Source organism: Panthera pardus, unplaced genomic scaffold (genome assembly GCF_024362965.1).
Source record: "Panthera pardus isolate Hobbes unplaced genomic scaffold, ASM2436296v1 HiC_scaffold_16, whole genome shotgun sequence".
NCBI classification, from domain to species: Eukaryota; Metazoa; Chordata; class Mammalia; order Carnivora; family Felidae; genus Panthera; species Panthera pardus.
The window spans coordinates 46,408,648-46,414,647 of NW_026526721.1; positions in this window are offsets into that span (position 1 = coordinate 46,408,648).

Here is a 6,000-nt window from a genome sequence, read left to right on the forward strand (position 1 = left end):
AGCTATGCTAATTTTTGTCAGCTCCTGAAAACTGTCAAAATATCATTTAGATCACTGAGATCCCTCATTTACATTTTAATTTAGCCACCTTTGACACTCTTGTCAGAGAAAAATTTTATTTCTCCATTTCTTTCCGGCAATGAAAGTGGGACTTGAAGATACTACAATCTGAGGGTATTAATGCAAATGAATTCCTTATTTGTACCCACTGTCTGTGAGAGAGCTTGGAATATACTAATACATCTTTATTTTCCATGATGACTTGAAAGATGCCTATTTTAATGATATCAGGATTATAATAAATGCAATCACCTTGAGTATCCTTGCCCACTATGTAATGTGTGATGCTCTTTAATTGCACTCCTTGTCAAGCAAGAGGAAATTATACAAAGGAAGTGATACAGCCTGTGAACAGATAAGAGTGTGCACTTTGTAAATTGCTCTGGAGTGTGGGAGAATCCCTAATGAATCTTTGATCATCACTTTATCTCCCTTATTTTTAACATGCAGTCTATGGCATTCTTTCTTGAAGGTAGGATGGAGAGATTACCCTTCTTCAAGGTTGCCAAATAATTAATACTATGGAATTGTTTGCGTAGAACCTGAACAAATCATTCAAATGGTTGAAGAAAAGAAATTTAATTAATTAAAAGTGTATATATCAAAAATTAGGTCTTTGTTTTCCTTATTGTGGCTGAAGAGGTTTCCTTGCCAAGTTTCCCTGTGTTTTCTGCCTTTCCTCCAGCTCTTACTTTTCCTGGAGCGTTGGCAATCGGATCTTTTGAACACTGTGTTATCCTGGGCTGTCTATGACTGTGTCTTTGACTCCCTATGTTACCCCGAAAACTAATATCCATGTACCTACAGTCTTTGTTGGATGATTAGTGGAGATGTTTTTTCTTTGTTACTATTTTTTTTTTCCTCCTCCCAGATACCAAGGTCTTCCCCTGCTTGTGACTTTTCGCTTTAGAGAGAACGGCATTTTGTCTTTGTGTCCTTTCATTAGAGTATCTATATCATAGATTGTTCAATCAGGGACACTTTAAGATATATCATAGGGTCATCCTAATACAAGGATGATATTGATAATGAACTTGGAATAACAGGTATAAACTTGGACTGTGCTGGGCACCCTGGGGTGTCTGATCACCTGCCTTGCTCTTTTTCTCTTTCTCTAAGCTGATAGGCAACAGGCTCACACCTTTAAGGGTAGAAGCTATGTTTGTAATATTTACATTCAGTAAGTAAGTAGCCATTGTCTAGTGTCCCTGAATGCACCGTCTCCTTCATGTCACTTCTCCCAGTACCCTCCAGACCTCCCTACTTTCTGGCATCTAAACTGCTAACCCTTGGAGTGGCTGGAGGCCTCGATCCTGTACCAGGTCTAAGGTTGGTATCTGCTATGATAACAACTGTGCCATATGAATTGCTAAATACTTATACTAATACCCCAACCTTTTCCCTATCTGTCTACAATGTCGCTTTTTCTCTTACCTTGTCATTCTATCAGAGCCCAGTCCCAATCCTGCGAACATTCCCAAGCTTCAGTTTTCTGTTTCATCCCTATATACCTGTGTGTTACATTCAGTTTTCTAGACATTATTCATATACATGTCATAGATAGTAAGATATTTCTTCTGGCTCAAGGAGAGAAAGGTATTTGATTTTGTTATCAGCTTTATAGAACCTCATTGTGATTATAATTGCCTTAAACAGCTTTGAAAGGAAAGCTCTTTCTTCATAATCACAGCATTACAGAAAGATTGTTTCTGTCTGTGAGCCACCTCCTCTGACTGGAATGTGGAGAAGGCAACTGGTCTCCATGAGTCAGATTAGAAAACTAAAGAAGAGTTTCAAAGAGCATTATGACTAAAAAAGGGTAGGGGTGCCTGAGTGGCTCAGTCGGTTGGGCGACCGACTTCGGCTCGGGTCATGATCTCGCAGTTTGTGAGCCTGAGCCCCGCATCGGGCTCTGTGCTGATAGCTCAGAGCCCGGAGCCTGCTTTGGATTCTGTGTCTCCCTCTCTCTCTGCCCCTCCCCTGCTCACGCTCTGTCCCTCTCTGTCTCTCAATAACAAATAAACGTTAAAAGAATTAATAAATAAATAAATAAATAAATAAATAAAGGTAGAAAATGATTGTGTCTTTTTCTTAAAAAATTTACAAGTATTTCAGATTACCAGGTCAAGTGAAGACCTTTCAAGAAGCATTAGAAAAAAATAAATTAAAATGTTGTGATTGGTGAAAAACATTCTCCCTTTTTTGCGAGCACCAAGTATGAAACCAGGATGAAGTTCTCTCTCTCATATAGCAATTGTGAATTGAAGGGACTGGCTTTGGATCAAGATCCAAAGTATTTTCATGACTTAATATGAATGTGAGATCTGAAATATTTCAAATGTGAAGATGTCTTTGATAAGAACTTTTGGGAGTTGGTGTCTTTTATGTCATGCCCAGAACTGGAATTGGGAAAGCCATAGGGGAGCATAGAAAGTCTAGGGAAGTAGTGGGGCTGCAGAAAAAGCATATGACCTAGAGTCAAATGAAAATCTGGGTTCAAATCGAACTCTGCCCCTTGCTAACTAACCTCTCTCATGAACTGTGATCTCACAAACCATGAGATCATGACCTGAGACAAAATCAAAAGCCAGATGCTTAATTGACTGAGCCACCCATGCGCCCCAAGGAGATCATTTTTAAGCAAGAGGCTAAGGCAAAGACAAAGAAGAGCCAGTGTGACCTGAACACTAGATGGGTGTCTGAGGACTGTGTGGAGAGTTGGAAGGAGAGCATAAAAAGCATAAAAGAAGGAAGGAGAAAGAATGAAGCTGGCACTCCTGGAGGAGTTGATTCCATATGAAGTTAAGACCAAAGACAGTCCAGACACGTACACAACCCCCTTGCTTCTCTGGGGATCAAAGGGAGAACTGTGGCAATTTCTGGCCCCAGAATAATAAAAAGAAGGACTACTGTTAAAATGACTGCACCCTATGGATCAGTGTTTAGATGAGAAGTTCATAGCCCTGAGGTCCATAATCTCCTAGAGGAGCTGTAAGTGTACTTCAGGACGCCCTGTGAGCCCCCTGAAATTGTGTGGAAAATTTGGCATATATTTGTGTTTTCTGAGAACAGACTCCATTGCTTTCTTTGGATCGAACAGGAGTGGCGGTGGACGTCAAGTCCCCAAAGTTCATTCTGTGGCTCCCCCCATTGTGGAGCAGCAGTGGAGTGTTTGGGAATTAGTATCTTCTCTGGGAGGTGTGCTTGATCTAAGGATAATCCACGCCCCTTTGCAATAACTGAAATTAGAAAGAACAGAAAGATAAACCTCGCTCAGCTTCTTCTCTGACTCTTGAGAGAAAACCTGCTCTTGCTCTAAATGCACATGTCTGAAGAAGCACATGGCCCAGCCCGGAACCCAGCCTACAACCATGGCAGGATGACTCTGACACTGTGGATGGAAGAACAGAGAGATGAAGAAAACTAGAGTCCTCATGACATTCTTTGAGCCACTGGTTCAACAATCTCCTGAAGCCTGACCTACATCTGAACTTTCTCCTGTAACTAACAAACGTTATTATTTAAACCAGCTTGAACAAGGTTTTCTGTTACTTTTAACCAATTGTATCTGAATGGATACAGTGACCGCCAAAGTGTGAGAGCCAGTGGTTTATACTACACTAACAGGAGAAGAATCATAGGGAATGCTTAAATGAACTGTTTAATGTTCAAAGCCATTTCAGTATAACTGGACACCATAATGTCTTTGTGCACTTTACCTCATCTACAGTGGTTAAATACTATGTGCTTTTCACTCCAATACAATTGTAGATGTGCCCTTGAACTCTTTAAGGTGGTATGAGGATGTAGGAACACTATCATACAAAAAGAGGTGGTATTAGGAAACTTAGGGAGTGTGTGTGTGGGGGGGGTGTCTTTAATTATGCAGTGAAAAATTTTATGGAATCAGAATAGTTCAGAAAAACTCAGGTACACAAGAAGTGTAATTGGGAGAGTGTATAATACAACTGTCTCAAGGCATCCCTGGGGAGGGAGGTGTCTGCCTTTAGGTCTTGATCAATCCCTTCCTAGCCTTTCGCTCCAGAGGAAACTCTTTTGCTTTGGTACTTGGCGTGAGTGATTAAGTGCGTTTACCTATTGGCAAATAGGTTGGCAAATTGGCTCTGTAGGCACCACCCCAGTTTGTGCTCCGCCCCTGCCTTTACAATCTGCAGACACAGCTAAATTTTAATCCAGACTTTTGTGGTAGACTAGCCACCCTGAATCTTTCTGATATGCACCTTCTTCTCTAGACTGCAGAACTCTGGTTAGGCACATTATCTTGCTTTCTCTATAGAGCATTTTTAAAAAAAATTTTTTTTACGTTTATTTATTTTTGAGACAGAGAGAGACAGAGCATGAACGGGGGAGAGGCAGAGAGAGAGGGAGACACAGAATCAGAAGCAGGCTCCAGGCTCTGAGCCATCAGCCCAGAGCCCGACGCAGGGCTCGAACTCACAGACCGCGAGATCGTGACCTGAGCTGAAGTCGGACGCTCAACCGACTGAGCCACCCAGGCGCCCCTCTATAGAGCATTTTAATCTAAAACCCTACATTCTGCTCAGAGCCCACAGGAACTTTCAAATGCTCTATCACTTTAGGTCATGGACAACTTGGGAGGATGAGGATGGAAACTTAGGCCCTCTCTTGGCTAGATCGGCTGTGCTGCTCTCTCTCTCTCTCTCTGGCCTTTCCCATGACTATATGAGGCTGTTACTTCCATCATTCCAGGCAGAAAGCCAGGCAAATGTCCACTCTACTCTTGGAACTCAAACTTAAAATGAAATCTGAGAGGGAATTCTGTGGGTGTGTCCTACCTGCTATCCCTCTTGGTATTTTTTTTTTTTTTTTTTTTTTTTTTTGTCAATCACTTGGGTTAATGAATAGAAATCAGTCTACAGATAACACCGTGCTGGGAAAAATGGATGAGCATAAAATAAAAGCTGCAAATACTTCTCTAATGTTTACTGTATCCTTTCTTCTATGTGCTTTACATATTTTAACTCATTTAATTCTTATTTCATAGATGAGGAACTTGGGACATGGGGTCATCAAGTCACTTGCCCATGGCCACACAGCAAGGAAAGAATAAAGGTTTGAACCCAAATAGACTAGCTCTAAAGTACATGCTATTAACCATTATAAATATATATATATATATTTATATATATATAAAGTTTATATATATTATATACATTTAAAGTTTATATATATTATATATATATAAAAGTTTATATATATATAAAGTTTATATATAAAGTTTTATATATATATGTATATATATATATATATATATATATATAAAGTTTATTTATTTATTTTGAAAGAGAGAGCACATGCAAGCACATGCAAGCACATGCAAGCAGGGATGGGGCAGAGAGAGGGGGAGAGAGTGAATCCCATGCAGGCTCCACACTGTCAGTGCAGAGCCCAGTGCGGGGCTTGATCTCATGAACCCTGAGATCATGACCTGAGCCAAGATCAAGAGTTGATTGCTTAACCAGCTGAGCCACCCAAGTGCCCCTTAACCATTATGTTTGGATGTCTTCAGCATGGTATAAAAGTTAAGCCAATAGAATGGATGCTTTAGATTTGCTAAAACAAAGGGCAGAGTCGAATAGGTAGGGAAATACAGATTGTAAAATAGTCGATATGATAAAAGACACGGTTTGTAGTTGCTTATCATCTAGATTTGAACAGGCATAGCTGCTTTTTAAAAGGTTAGCAAAATTCCAGACTTGTGGCAAACAAAAACATGATTCAGCAAAGAGGAGGTAAATGTTCCACTGTATTCTGACTACTCTAACCGATAGATTATGCTGAACTATTTCATCTAAGTCTAGTGTCAGAGTTTACAAATAACAGTATCAGACTCAAGATGCCTAAGATACAAGCCAAAAATGATGTTCCATCCAGTGACCACTTTATAAGAAACAGGAC